The sequence below is a fragment of the Fringilla coelebs genome, assembly GCF_963513975.1.
Source record: "Fringilla coelebs genome assembly, chromosome: 3".
NCBI lineage: Eukaryota > Metazoa > Chordata > Aves > Passeriformes > Fringillidae > Fringilla > Fringilla coelebs.
Genome location: NC_140030.1, coordinates 112,455,164 through 112,471,041, shown reverse-complemented (window position 1 = coordinate 112,471,041; position 15,878 = coordinate 112,455,164). Strand labels below are relative to the sequence as shown.

Genomic DNA, 15,878 nt, shown 5'->3' with positions numbered 1-15,878 from the left:
TATGCAACAGTCAATTCTCTCTCAGACACCTCACAGGCAGCACCACACCCAGCTCAGCTCCCTGCCCTCCCACCCTCACACAGAGCCAGCAATTCCAAAATGTGGAAAATCCCAAAATCCCATTTGAGGGCACCCGGCTGAACTCTGCCCTGCTTACCTGTGACTGCACTCGATTTAACCCCAAATGAAAATAAAATTCACCCTGGAAGATGGTTCTGTGGAATAGAACTCTTCTTTTTGAGTCAGAGTTGCCACATCCCAAAAGAATTTCCATTCCCTGCTGCTGCTGGTTTTCCTTGGCAGGGAAACCAAGAGGGGAACATCCAGGACCTTCCAGCACCCTCCCTGCTTTCCACCCCCTTCTCACAGGTCTTGTGTCTTGACAAAGAAAACTCTACAAAGTCTGCAAAAAGCTTTGAACTCCTCAGGCAAAAGAAATTCTGGAAGGGCTGAATATTAGGATAAAAGAGCCAAGCCTGTAGATGAGATGCCTGAAGGTTTCTCAGATCAGAGCACAAAATTATCTAAAGAAGCTGCACCTCCTAATTTGTCCACTTACACAAATCATCTTGTGATAACCAGGTAGTTTCCACGATGGGGTTAGATTTGGGGATTTTTCTTTAAATACCAGTTTTATCAAAACCTCAAACACATTATCTAAACAATGGCACAGAGATGCTGAAAGTCTGCTTCCCTTTCATTTGTGAGTTGTGCTCCATCCTCACTCACTGCCACAAGCCCCTTTCATACATCACCCACTCCACACAAGCCTCCAGCTCTGCTCTTTCCTTCAGGCAGCATCCTGCAAAACAATGGAAAAGATCATAGCCTGGTAAATTATTTGTAATTTGTGCACAGATGGCTGTGGATACATAAATGAGAGCAAAGGGCTGAGGCAGAAGCACATCTTGATAGAGTACCTGTGATTTTTTTTTTATCTTTTACCAATATCTGGTTTCAAAGAGCTGTTTGAAATGAATTAAAAGTTTGCTTCAGGTGGCAGGGAGCAGTCCCTCTCCTCTCCCCTGGCTACTTACTGTTGAACAGGGTCGAAGGTTTGCAAAGTCCAGGTCAAAAAGTCCTTCTGAGCATCCAGTAACTCTACTGAGCTCGCTGAAGTAGTAGAAATAATCTCAGGAAAACCCTCCAGAGCACAAGAGAAGTTCTTTCCAGCCATTTTGGTGAGGATCAGGGGATGCAGAAGGGGAGGGAAGATCAGATGACTGCTAATAAAGATGGGGAAGCAAAGAATGAGAGGAGGTGTTCATTTGTCTCAGGGAGAAGGCACGAGCACAGCCCAAGAGTGTGTTTCTTATTTTCTGTTTCATGTACATAAATCAGCTCTCAAATGCACCCAGGGATCTGACAATCATTTCCCCCAGACTTCTGTTTTAAGCCTAGCACACATTTTTTGTGGTTATTTTGGAACTATGACAGTCTTTCAGGGCTTTTATTTGTTTGGGTTATGGCTTTTTGGAGGGAGTGAGTGGGGGATTGTGTAAGGATTTGGGGTTTTTTTTAGAACTTCCTGCAGCATAATCTCTTTGGACTCTGTATCCCAGACAGAGAATTTGCTGCAGAACATCTACTTATATCCCAGTCACACAAAGAACAATCACACAAGAAGTATTGTACTCTCTGCTATAAACACTGCTAGAACAAAATAGTAAGATTAAGGGGAAAATAGTTAAAAATAGAACTCTTTTCTTTCCAAAGGAAATAACATGATTTTCACCCCAGCCTCTCTTGTCGTTGTTACAACAATGGTTCATTTTAGGCCATATCTGACTGCACTTGGAATCAGGAAACACTGGCACAAATGTGCTACAGCAGCTTGTGCTTTGTTTGCACTGAATGCCTGGGCCAGCACTGCAGGTTTCAAGTGACTTGCTAGAGGTTAACAGAGCTGTTCCAGGGGTAACATTTTCCTGGAGCACAATTCCAACCATATCCCAGTGCTCCAGAGCACTGCAAACTCTGCAGCTCAGGAAAGAGAGGATGATTTGTTGCAGCTTCTCAGCTCTCTGGATAAACTTGGCCATTTTGCACTGGGGCAGGTGCTCAGTGGCCAAATGCTGATCAGCCTGGATCCAGCTTCATAAAGGAGGGATGTGTGGCAGGAAAGCACTGAACAGCACATTTCCAAGCATTTATTCCCAGGGAGATCCCTACCATTGACTTTGCAGGAATTACCACTCAGTTCTCAGGATCTGACCTGTTAGAGATTGGGGTTTTTCTCATCTATCCATTCCCCTTAGCCCCAGACCAGGATTGTGACCTGCAAACTGCATCCCTGGAGAACATGGAAGCATTAGGATATCTTACCTGCATCCCCAGAATTCATCTTCACTGCCACCACCAATACAGTGCCTCTCTTCACACCACAGCAAACACAAAATTCATGTTGAGGCTGCTTGCTTCTTTCCTAACTAATATGATCCTTTAATATTCCTGTTATTTTTCCCAGGAAAAAGCTAAAAAGCCATTTCAGGTTGTTTTCAATATCAACAGGCAGGACATAAGGGAATGCCTCTTCTCCTGCAAAGAGGAAGCACAGAACTGGAGAGAAAACTGCCCCACCCTGGCATCACACATCCACATTACCTCTGAGAAGCAGCTTCTCATATTCCACAATCAAAATTTCTCCTTTTTTCCCTTTCTTTGTCCTTTTGAGCTTGGATTTTTAACTCTTCCATTTTAGAAGAACATCTGGTTGCATTTCATGTTGGTCCTCTGGGTTTGCAGCTCTTCTCCATCCAGAATCCCTTCCAGACAGGCTCTTGAATCCTCCAATTTAATTAATATTCTGCCCTGAAAAGAGGGAAAGACACCCCCTGATAAATGTTCATTTGAAAAAAGAGCTTAAATATTTTCTCCTCAACATCAGGAGTCTGAGCAATCATTTGGAAAAGTGAGGTGGGAAGTCTGGTCCTTGTCAGAGGAGTGGGTGCCTTGATGGAAACAGGGAACAGCATCTCACCCACATCTTCCTCAGGACTCATTTTAAACAGTGAAAATGGATGTTATAGCTGGGCAGTCCCCACCAGCAGTAGAAATTTGCAATATTAAAGCTGTACATTATCTTGTCAGCATGCAGAGCTCTTCCTTAGCCAGTCCATTAATGCTAATGAAATCCCCTCTGTGTTTCCCCATGCCAAGTGCAGTGCTGACTCCATTCTGAGGCAGCAGGCTGCTGGCAGCCACGGCACTCACCCTTCCCCAGCTGTGTGGGAGATGGAACACATCCATCTTTCTCCAGCTCTGCAGCTCAGTTTCATGCTCAGGGCTCTCTGTACCCTCAGCTGAGGCTGCTGGAAACTGTAGCTCTTCACCTCTTGTCTCTGCATTAGGATTCCTTCCCAACCTGCCTCCCTCCTTCCCCAGAGCTGTAGGGGAATATTCTGGCCAAGAGAATGCTCTGAATACTATGATGCTTGGTCTTCCTGCTGGGATGATTTACAAGCATCTTCAGACTTCTGGAATCCTTAAAAAAAAAAAAATGAAACCATGTTTTAAAAAATCAAGACTGACTTTACATTCACTCCAACCACTGCCTTAAGGAATTCCAAAGATTGGAATTCACCTGCACTGGAGTTCCTCCCAGCTGCTTAATCACATCAGCAGCTCTGGCAAATGCAAGGGAGCCTGGAGCTCATTGCAGTGCGGGGATCCCCACAAAGACATAAAGCTCATCAGCTTTTGGACAAATGGCATTTGTGGTCAGAGACAAAAAGAACCTCAGGGAGGATCCAAGACTGACTGCTTTCACTTTCTTAAAGTGTTTGAGTGATGGAAGAAACTAGAATAGGGTGGTGTGCTGCTTAAGTGAGCAGCAGTGAGGGCACGCTGGGGATGGTGAGCTGCTCTCACAAGTGATGTTTCAGAGCACTGGTGAGCAGTGGCTGTACACTGATAGCACTGGGAACAAACACTTTTCTTCCCCCCTTTCCACCAAAGAAGTGAAGCTACAGGTCAGAGTCACTTTATCAGGAGAGCAGATGCATTAGCAGGGGAAGGGATCAATCCAGTCAATAAAGGAATTGATACCTGCCTATAGTTAGAAAATGCCTTTTACAGAACAAGCTGTTCTTCTGGATCATTGAGAAATGGCAGAGTTTTATTGAGTTCCTAAACACACAGCTACATGTATAATTGATATTGTCTCACTGCCAGACATCTAGAGTGTTTTAGGATTTTAAATGCTCCTTTCTTTTGCTGTTTCCTTCTCAAGAACGGGTCTAACAGCTATGAGGGAAAGGGGAGACATGGAAAAGGGTTAGGAATTGCCTCCATAAAGAGAAGGGAGCTGGTATACAAAGTTTAAGGTGGTGGATACAGTGACTACATAGAATCCATTGAGCAGGAAAACAGGATTCAGGTTTCTCTTTCTGACCCTCTGTGGGGTAGCAGGACAGCGACCTTCTGCTTCTCCCTCCTAAAGTAGAAATAATGTCCAGCCATTCCCAATACCCACTGAGGCTGCTGGGCAGACAGGCCTTGCACATGCACTCTGGAAAAACGCAAACTGGATTTCTTTGGGATCAAGCCCACCGAGAGATGCATCCCAGCCACTAGGGGGAAGCTGGTCCCAAGGACTAAGGGGCTGCTCCAAAGCAAATCCCTTGAAACGCGGACAGAGCAGCCCTGAGCCTGTGGCACCCAGAGCTCTCCTCTGCTGAGTGCCACACCTGAGGGAGGTGCAGGGACAGCCCTGGGACAGGCACAGCACAGCGCTAAAGAGGAACACACAGCGGGCATAAAAATGCTTCAGCTTTGTGCTGTTTATTTATTCTCTTTTTGAGAAGTACAAAGCTGGCACCAACTGTGCAGAAAGACTTACTTGGTGTGATGGAGAAAATATTTTCTAAAGGATGTAAAAGCTCACCAATATTCCAAGAAGGAACACCTAACTTTCACTACACCTATCCCTTGAACAGATATTTCATTAAGATGGGATTCACAGCACGAGACAAACTCAGTGGTATTATTCCAAGTAATCAGTTTTCTCAGCAGGTCAAATAAATAATGAACTGTGAGCCTTTTGTTACCACTGATGTCATCAAGAAGTGAAAATGTTGGCAAGCTGCCATGTTTCATTCTCTGAGAGCATCTATTAAAAAACAAAAGATATCTTGCAGATATAATCCATACCATCAATACCATATTCTGTTAACCCTTCATCTCTTCTCAAAAATAGTTAAAAAGTGGGATTTTTGAAGTGGGTAACCAATTGGGGTTTTTTTTCCAGCTTGCTCTCTCTAATACTATCAAAAGTTAAACTTCTAAACACACAGTGTTACAGCTCTTCACTTATGCAGTCACCCTGTTTCTCTGAGAAGCATTCACAGAGTAACAGAAGAAACAATGATTTTTTTTCTCTCTTTCATACATCAACAGGTAGCAGGTCTAAAAGCAGAACAGGAAATATAACTCTTAATTTTTGAGGAGAAGATGAAAGAAACACTAGGATTTTTGTAACAGATGAATATGGGCCCCAGAAGCAAAACAAAATCAAATTAATAAGCACCAGCAGAATTGAGGTGAATTTTTATGCAGTCTTGTTCCTCATGAGTAACAAACAGCCTCAAAATTACTTTGGTGTTACAGAGCTTTTATAAATCCCATTTTGCACCAGTTAAAGTCAGGAAGAACAGATTGAAATGAACCGAATTTCACTCTTCAGATGCAGCACAAGCTGCATGTCAGCACGTGCCCCTGCTTGCTGTTTCTAGAAAGAACTAAAGGCAGATTTACCAACCACAATTCAATTACAATTAATGTAATGGCAAAAACTTTGGCTTTATTAACTTTCTTTCATTAGAATTTCCAAGTAATCCCTTTTTTCCTGAGCATAAAGTGCACAGTTTTTCTTCAGTTAAAACAGGAATAGCAGAAGATCAATACAGGTTTTCATCAGAACAATAACAACAAAATCCAATATGTCTCACGGAACCATAATTTATACTCTCCACAGAGGTGATTTTCTACTGGTAAAGTCACTAAGACTTTCTTCATGATTAAGTTTCAGTTGGGAATTGGGTAAACTCACCTGGAAAAGCCACCTGTCCATCACAAGCCTATTAGTTTTCACAATTTGCCACAAAAACATTGCCAGGAACGCAGAAAAACCCCCAAAACATAATGCCTGACAAGCACTATCTTGAAATAGGAAGGACTCCATAGTCTGATTTTCATCCACCTCACTTTACTGACACACCTCTGCCCTCAGAAGTGATAAAAAGAAGGTTCCAGGGGAGCTGAAAAAACAGAGAGATGTAGGTTTTGGTACTGACCAAGGCTGTTCAACATCATTTCAGGGAATACAGGGCAAGACACCTGCACTCTTTACATCCCCTCCAAGGGTTTGTCTCACATGAAACCACCCCAGTGTCAGCAGTGATGGTCACATCAGAAATGCCAGCATTAGTACACAAGGAAAACCACCTGGAGCTGAGAATGCTGCAGCATCTGGAGAGGTAGAAGTGATAATTTCTACAGCACTTCCTAGAAGAGCTTTGGGCAGCCAAGGAATGGAGCACTTCAATAAAGAGGATCCTTCAATAAAAAGGATCACTAAGTGGATCACTCCCCAAGCACCAAGTTCTGCTTCCTTAATTAGGAGATCCCCAAGGCTCCTGTATTTCCCTGGGACTGCTGCTGACAGCACCCTGAGCAGGAGGGGCTCCTGCTCACTTCTGTCCAGAAAAGATGCCAAGTTAAATGGTTCTGGAACCTTAATCCCAACTCTCCTTGCTGCATGGAAGGGGTTTGCATGTGATAAAATCACCAGGATTAATCACACCACAGAGCAGCAGCACCTCATGCCCACTGAGCCCGAGGCTGTGCTCAGAGTTACAGTGCAAAAATAGTTCCCAAGAGTTGACAATCTAAGTGGTTAAGGCAGAAAAAGCTACATTCTTAGTAAAAATAAGCCTCATAGGCACATTAGCATATGTTTAAATAATGACCTAGCCTTGATTCCAAACTGATTTTATCAATGTTTTTGCCTTCTACTTCAGAAAAATACTACAGTGTGACTAATTCCCCCAGGGAAAAAGAAAAAGAATTAAGAAGAGTCCCTTTCAATAGAAACAGTAGCTCTTAATCAATGCTTTAATGTTTTATTAAAACTGCTGCTATTAGGGAAATGGCAAAGCCCAGATTCACACCCTACCTGCAGGTCTCCTTATGGCTTTGAGTAAACAAAGAAGCATTTTCAATTTTCTTTTAATATAATTTAAAAATACACCCTTTGGGCCAGCAATATCCTCTGTCAAACACTGAGGTGTTAAAATTGTATCAGTAATTTTCTGCCTGGCTGCCAAGATCCAGGTGCAATTTAGGCCTATGTGAAATTAAGGAATCTGAATAAATTAAATTAAGGATACATGAGGTACAGTTTCACAATTAAGAAGGAAATTAATGCACCTAATATTTATAATATAACATAAAGAATTCCTACAGTCAGAAGTAGAAAGCTTGGAATTCCCTTGAATAAAAATTCCTAGCTCTCTCAAGCTTGCACCCTCAACAAAACCAGAACAAAAATGTAGGTAAGTGTCCCAGGCAAATGAATATTGAACCTTGATCCAATATAATAAAACACCAATTTGTAACAGTTCTCAGCTAACCAGGCATGTGCCTTTGATTAGATTTATTTTATTACCTAGATTTAGAAGAATCACTTTTCTCATCAGTCTGGACTTCAGGAAAGCACTTCAAACGAGGAGCTGGTTAAAATGGAGACAAGAATACCCCTGTAGGATGAGACACATGAGCCACGGAGGAGAAAAATTGGAAAGCATTAGGCTAAAGGAAGGCTGAAATTGATTTCATTTAATAACCTTTGAAATGAACACTGGAGAAAGGGAGGAAAGGCAAAGGAAAGGAGGAGTGCTAATGGCACAGGTCTGGGAAGGCTCAGAGCTGGATGTAGCAGCTGCCCCTCACACACTGCTGGCTGCTAAGTTTTTGGATTTGATACAGTCATGACAAAATAAAATAAACCACAATTCCTTGCCCCTTCTGAGATGAATTGACAGGGGTTTTTAACAGCATGTGGATGTCTCCCAAACCACCAAGCTTTACTTTCTATAAAGTCCCATTCATTGTGTGGAAGCAGACATTTTAAAAAGTCACAAAAATGCCTCACAGGACACCAGTTTGTTTTGAGGAGGTAGATGTAGTTCTTATCATTTTCATGGTGAATCTAAACACAAGGCAGCCTGAAGGCTGATGCTCCTGCACACTACAATGAAGTAACTTGAGTCCAAATCCTGCCCCTAGAAATGAAACAAAAGTCAGTGTTTCTGAAGTCCTACCCAGATCCAGTTAAGGCAGTGTTAAATGGCATCATTAAGGAGCTCCCTTTGGTAGCTGATATTCCTGACTGCAAGAGCACAGCAGCCAAAGTGAGATTTCAGTGCTCTGAGCCATCACTGCTTCTCTGGAAGGATAAAATGTAAAAACACAGACAAACCTAACTGGTGTTTAAAAAAGACGAGATGACATCATCACTCCTGTCCACCTGGGAGAAAGAACACCTCCTGCCAAAAAGGGAGAAAGTTCCACTGGCTTCAGGAAATCTATCCCAATGTTCCTGCATGTTGCAGATTAAAATGACACACTTCACAGTCAAGTAGAGGTGAAACAAGGCAAAAGCCACAAAAACTGGTGGAACATATTCATTTAGGGCAATGTATTATTTTCACTACAATTATGTTTGTAGATGCTAAAAATGAAGCCTGTGGCAGCCACTCACATGGGTCACTATGCTAAAAAAGAAGGCCATTTCTGCAGAGATAAGAAAGAACATATGGTCCTTATTGCCGGCTCAGGGTCTCTTTTAAAACAATTTTCCTCAGTCTGATTTGCCTCACAATTACCCTAAATCCTGCCATGATTGCTCTCATGGAGCATTGACAGAATTTGGCTTCCCTTGAAGATGCATTTTCCCTTCCCCTGGTGACTGCCTTTACTATTGATTTTTGGCTAATCCCCACAGTTACTAGGGAAAGGTTTTGGCAGGTTTCCCTGGAGGCTGCAGACCCCATTACCTTATCAACAGAGCATCCTTTCTGCCCTGGGCCCTGCCTGTTTCCCTCCGTGCAGGGACCAGCAGGGAGAACATTCAGTCCTCTGCCTGGCCAACAAGAGAAGCCACAGCTGCCAGCCCCAGCAAACCTGGCCTGGAGAGGGGCCTGGCTGGACAAAGATAATAAAGAAATCCCCTTTTCCACAGCAAAATGTGCTGGCAGAAACCTGGCCCATTTCATCCTCTCCTCATTGGAGGAGATCAGACTTATTTGAAAGACCTTTTTAACCAATGCCGAACTGTAATCAGAAAAGTACCGCCATTAACACCCCTGACACAAGAGGTTGTGGCAGAGAAGGGGGGGTTCTTTTGTCAGAGAAATAACAGACTGACTATTCAATTAACAAATCACTCCTCTGAGGACAGGGCTGCCAGCATGAAAGCTGCATTCTGAGATCTGAGCGGCTAAACTGAGAAGAAAAGCTTAAAGAACATTCTTTGGGCTAATAGAATAAAATTTAGAACTAATACCTGGCTAGAACTGCCTGTGTGAACAGCCATTATTATTAAAGTATTTATTTTAGTGTAGTTTGGAGGTTGTTTGGTTTTTTTTTGTTTGGGGTTTTGTAACTGAGAAAAACAACAGCTGTGGATTTTTTTGGTTGGTTTTTTAAAGGCAGAAAAGGAAGAATTGGATTACTGATGTGGATAGACAAATCACAGAAATATAAAATGCTTTGGGTTGAAAGGAATCCCAAGGATCATTTACTTCCAACCCCTTAAAATTTCCTCCACGTGGGTGCAAAATCTCAGAAGTCACAAAGGAAATACAAGAATGCCAAGACCTATTAAATAGAACTATTTTTTTTTTATGTTTGGAATTGGCTATCTTGTTGAGAAGAGGGGTGAAGAGAGGAAGAGAGGGTGAAGGAGTACCGAGCTCCTCTGAGGAGGAGCTCTGCCTTGTGCCCGAAACTGGGTAAGAGCCCCTTTAAAAGGCGCTGTGCTGTCCCTGGTGTCCAGCTGCCGCTCAGGAGAAGGGACAGACACGCTGCGGGTGCCAGCTTCTCCGCTCCCTCCCTGCCTCCCAGGCGAGCACAGGAGATGCTCTGCCCGAAGCTGCAGCCGCGGCCCCAGCGCTGGGCAGGCAGCGGGAGCCCGGCCAGGAGCGCTGCCCGGGAACGCTGCTTGTTTCCCAGCCGCACGGTCCGGCAGGTATGGGCTGCTGCCCGCCCGGGACAGGCGATGGGAGAGCGAGGGCAGCGCTTCTGCTCTGGGGTAGCAAAGGCTGATGGACAGCCCTGGGGTCGGTGCCAGAGCCCCAGCTCCTGCGGACAGCCAGGGGCTCCTCTGAGCAGGACCCGCCGCTCACCGGGACGCCGTGCCCAGGCACCGAGCCAGCCCGCAAGATCCGTGCGATTCCTGCTGCTGCTTCTCCCTGGGTTCACGTGAAAACCGAGAAGGAAAAAGCCACACGAAGCAAACCAAAACCAAACCACAAACCGAAGAGAGAAAAAAAAAAAAAAGGCAAAAAAAAAAGCCAACCAGCCCAGGAGATCAAATAGATACTCCCCCAGTAAAATTCTCTGTTAAAATGTTAAAGATATGTAGGTATTTACAAAGAGATGGAAGCAAAATCAGCGGTGCATGGAGATGTTTCTGACTAAGTGCAGCGGAGTTTTGCTTTCTAGCGAAGATCCAAAGCTGTGGCGCTCGGGGAAGAGAAGGGCTGACAGATTTAACTCCTGCAGCACAAGCGGCTCCACCGCAGCGCGGTGCCACCACGACAAGGCTGAAAGCTGATGCCAGCGTGACTTTCACACATCAGAATGCGAATCCTGCCACTACCACATACTTTAACTCTACACACCAGCAGCCAAAGTGGCAGCTCATTTCCATGGCATATCTGTGAGAAAAGCCTCGCTCGAGAAGAGGCTCTGGGTTTATTTATAGGCAAAACAGCTGCTTGGTGCATTCCAGGATCCGGGCTGAGGTCTGCTCCCAGCCCTGCATGTTCGAGTTACCTCGTGTGGAAGTAAAACGTGGAGACCCTTTCTAAAGCTTCTTGCACTGGATGAGACCTCTCCTGTGGAACACAGCCCCACTGGGGATTTTCTTTACTCATAAGAAAAATGGTAATTTTTGATGGTGACAGCAGAGTAACACAGACTACAACTTGGGTTAGCTCATATTAAAAAACAAAATAGTTTCCACAGCTGCCTTCCTCTCAATTTCCCTCCTGAAATACTCATTAAATGTACAACAAACAAAAGCAAATAACAGCCTCCAGCCAAATTAATAGAGGAGATGAAGATGTTTCTCACCTGCACATTGGAATGATTCCACTCATACCACTCAGAACTTCCTTCCACTGTTCCTTTTTCCCTGCTCTTTTGTGCATCTGCCACGCTGCAGCTGAACTTTATAAAGTACTTTTATGTACTTCTGGGAGTTAACACTGGATACACGAACGTGTGTCAGGATAAAACGGCCTAAAACTCCCCCACGTTATTACAAATACAAGTGGAGAGAACTTTTTCACATTCTCCACATTTGCTCTCACCTGATTATATTCATTGCAACTCCAAGTTTTCATCTCTCTCTAAATATTTCATCTCCTATGGATTCTCACTCTTAAATCACACCACTGAAACAGCCCACGCTTCTACCCTCTTATATTTTTATGATCCTTTTAGAGGAGTTCTGTATCATTTATTTAGATTCATTATTGCTTTTCTCCCTTAAAAGCCACTTCATTTAATGTAGCTACCACTTCCCATTTTTCAATACACATAGAAATGGGGTGGGTGCGTGCTCTGACATCACGATCAGCATTTTGCCAAGCAGCAAGCTGCACTTTTGCCAGTCTCATGCTGGAGGAGAAATCAATGACAGATTCCAGATCCTTCATATGCACACAGACTACAAAATGTCAAACAAAAGTAAGCAAGCAATTCCTTTTCCCTGGAATTCCAGTCCAGTATCTTTGCCCAGTTCCCAGAAGCCAACATAAATCAAGACAAGGCTCAAAGATCAAGACACAAAAAGACTTCCTATTACTTACAGAGTTTCAGAAAGAATCTCTGCAGCCATGAATAATCCCAAATGAACTGTCAGCACAACACACTTCCCAAAACAGAACATTTACACACACACAAAGTGAAAGAATGGGAAAAACTGGTTGCTGGTAATTTAGACACTCCAAATATATTTGGAGAATATTAATCAAACAGGTTAAATCTGCTTTGTAGTTTACAGAGGCAGACAAAACTCATACAAAATACTGAATGCTTGCACACACTCAGGTATTAACATCAATTTAAATGATCAGTTTAATTAAAGCAGGCAAGTTTAAGCACAGACAAGCCCTGCAGTGAGTTGCTGCTGAACACACATTAAAAAAGGCTGGGGAGGGGGGAGGAAGCACTAAGCTGTAACTTTGCTTTTCCCCACTTCTTTCCCCAGACACACTCAGCCCAATCAAACACAGTTTGTCCAAACAGGAGCTCTGTGTGGCTCTCCCTTCTCTTTGTTTTCCCTGCCTTCCTGAAAGCTGTAACAACTCCCTGGCTCTTTTTCCAGGCAAGGCTGCTCGCTTCTGTAAAGGGACTCCAGAGCTGGCAGCAGCAGGCTCAAGGCTGCTTGCAATCTCCCTGCTTTGCCATCTCTTGCTGCAGACACTTACTCCAACCTTGCAAGCCAAGCCAGGCATTCTCCTCAGCTTTATCTGTTCCATCTTAAGCAGTAGGCAAGATAAATTCCTTCAGAGGCATTCCAGCCCTCCCTCAGGTGATTCACAGCTACATGAAAGACTTAAAAAGAGTTTTTCCTCAGAGTTGCAAGTCAGTGTGGTGCACACAAACCCCATGTTAATTTATTCAGCTCTCTTATCTGCCTCCTTTCACTCTCTCAGCTGATACAAAGCATGCCAAGTTCACTAGCGCTGCCCTGCTGTTCCCTTCCCCTTCCAGAGGGAACATTCTCTGTACCTTTTTAGCAAGATGGCTTTTAAAAATAGGAACACAAAATCCTGTGCTGAGCTCAGGATAGCTATGGGAGACACAGCAGGTGCAAACATTCTCTTACACAGCAGTTTCTGATGATATGACAAAGGAAAACTTTACTTGCAAAGGTCTTAGAAGGACTTTCCAGGGCAATTTTCATCCCAGTCTTTTCCAGATACGGAAACCAAGATCCCTTTCAGCCTACAAGTACCAGAAAAATGTTTCAAAAAGCCAAATTGTACCAGACAAGACTGAGCTTCCTCAAGAGGGCCAGAAGGTGTCTGTGCCTCTTTAGGTGCAGGTTGTCCTCAAACTTCCCACTTCCACCCATTTATTACTGTCACAGAATTCCCAGTTAAAGATACAGTAAAAAATATAGTAATAATTATAAATATGAATAAATATTACAAAGCATAATATTGTAATTATTTATCTAATATTATATTTATGTATATAATATTTATAAATCTTATATAAATAAAGATACAGTAAAAATTCTGTAATTCAAAGGCAGCACAAGTTCAATATGTGGGAAAAACTTCTGGACAAATACTACCCAATTTAACATGGAATTTACTGAAATTTGGAGTTTGGCCCAGACAGAGCCTTACATGCAGACTTAACTCTGTACTTTGGGGTGATGTTTCAAAAAGTCAGCTTGTGGTGTTTCTAGATAAAAAGAAATCTGGATGTGCAACGTGCTACTGTTTAATTTGGATTTTTTTTCCCTCTCTTTCCTGATGCTGAACACATAGCAGTTTACTGGAGATCAGCTGTTCGTTTTCTAGGCACTGCAATTTGTCTGTGCTATTGAACTTGTGCTGCCTTTAAATGACAGAATTTTTCCTGTATCTTTATGCTATTGAATTCAACATGTTCAGGTGGCAGCTGGTTGATTCTGTTGAAGCCATTTCAAAGGCAGCCCAGGTCAGCCTAAAGATTCGCCTGCTCTGCAGGTACTTGCACACATCCCTTGGCTTTTCCTGCTCAATGGCAGGAGCACTGGGAGCAGGTTTGTTCCCTGCAGAAGCAGACAGAGCGTTGGACAGGATACCCAAGGCAGGGGAGGGCAGCTAAAGATCCTTAAGGAGTTACAAAGTGAAATTTAACCTCGCTGGGAAGCACTCACACCTCGCCACCCCTTCAGAAGGCAGCACGCTGATTAAATGACCTCATGCACTCCTGCATGAGCATCTTTTGTCCTGTCCTGGGGTGCCTTACAAAGAGCTGCGGTGCTGACAAGATTTGAGTGTGCTTTGAAGGTGCTTTGGAATTGCTTACAAAAGGCTCACAGACAGCAACGAGCTGCTCGAGGCTTCTGGTTGAAAAAAGAAAGCTGGGAAAGGGGAAATTATCTTTCACTGAAGAGTGAGAGAGTTTTACCATAAAAGAACAAAATTGGCATTTTCAAATTACAAAGCAGTAGCTTGGAATAGAATATAAATGCTATTAAAGACTACTAAAAATAAAAACAATTGTTTTCCCAAGCACTGACAGTGACTATAAGTCATTCACACATCTTTTGCTTCTAATTTCTCCCTACAGTTTTATTTTCAAAGACCTCAGACACCTTCTTGTTTCAACATTTTAGGAACAGGTATCTCATTTATTGTAGCCAATAAAGCACCGAACCTAAGTCAAGCTCAGCTCCATTTGTTTTACTATCAGGTACAACAGTGCTGCAAGCCAAAAATTTAAAGGCAGGTTTTGGAACTAAGACAATGCCTATTTACAAACAATTATTAACTACAGCCTCCTTATGCAATTGTTTCCACAATTTTCAGGATTGGAATCTGTCTTCCCAGCTTTTTTTCCTCAAACTGTACCAAGCACCAAGAAGTTCTTAGTGGCATCTTCCAAGCTAAACACTCTACACCAAAATGCTCTCAAATGACTCATTTTTTAAAAGACAGAATGATTTAGGCATATTAGTGTTTTTCAGATTCCTTGTGCTTAAATATTCTGTTGAACTACTCAGAATTGAAGAAGTCTTAGAGATGCTGATTTTACTAATGCTGACAAATATGGCCAAAAGCCAAATCTGCTTTCTCCAGGCTCCAGAAGGTCAAAGATGAATAAATGGAACTATGAATCAGCCCAGAAATGTGGGATTGGAAGATGTGCATTCAAATCTTAGCCTCATCAGAGTCACTACAGCAAAACTCCCACTGCATGTCTTTAGTGGCTACAGGGGGAACACTTTGCACCCAAAACATCCTGATTAAGGCATGAACCACTCCAGTTTCCACGCTGCAAACCACTGGATCTCAATTCCAGCAGGGCAAATTGCTAAATCTACTTTCAGGGCAGCTCTGCTTTATGTTGGCAGGCAGCATGCCTGGACTATCAGGCACTTCTCCCTGTCTCCCATTCCCTTATTTGACTTTGCTGACCCCAGCTGAGATATGGGGAATCACATCTCGTCCCCAGGCACGCTCCTGCCCAGCCCTCCCTGTCCCAGACAGCCCTGCTGAGGTGGGGGATTTATTTACAGGCACAGGAGTTCAAAGAGCTTTTGCACCTTTTCATTAAAAACCAGATTCTCTCCAACCTGCAGGTGTCAAGACCATTCTCCTGCAGTTCCTGCTCTGCTTCATGGGCTACTCGTGCTGTGAACTCAGGTCAGCATTTTGTTGGCAACTAGAAAAGCTCGTGCAATCTGCCATTCTACTCATGGACAGAAATGAGCCCAAGAACTTACCAAAGCTCACATTTATCACTGCAAATTCCTCAACAACAAAGATAGAATGTGAATTTAACTTGCATGCTATTGAAATAACCTGCTAAACATTAACACACAGGCAGCAACCAGTGGCTCAAGGGATATTTTCTTCTTCTAA

At 43.3% G+C, this 15,878-nt stretch overlaps 1 long non-coding RNA gene across 2 annotated transcripts; it reads right to left on the bottom strand.

Annotated features, from left to right (window-relative positions):
* Positions 1-116: 116 nt before the first annotated feature.
* Positions 117-12,858, bottom strand: LOC311151531. 2 transcript variants are annotated; one of them, XR_014616005.1, is made up of 7 exons: positions 12,720-12,858; positions 11,359-11,492; positions 7,667-7,757; positions 3,214-3,484; positions 2,326-2,811; positions 1,038-1,226; positions 117-802 (listed from the first exon to the last, which is right to left on the bottom strand). It is a non-coding gene; the product is annotated as an uncharacterized lncRNA (long non-coding RNA). The 2 variants fall into 2 exon arrangements; XR_014616006.1 differs by lacking the exons at positions 7,667-7,757; positions 11,359-11,492 and having other exon boundaries at positions 12,720-12,857.
* Positions 12,859-15,878: the final 3,020 nt, after the last annotated feature.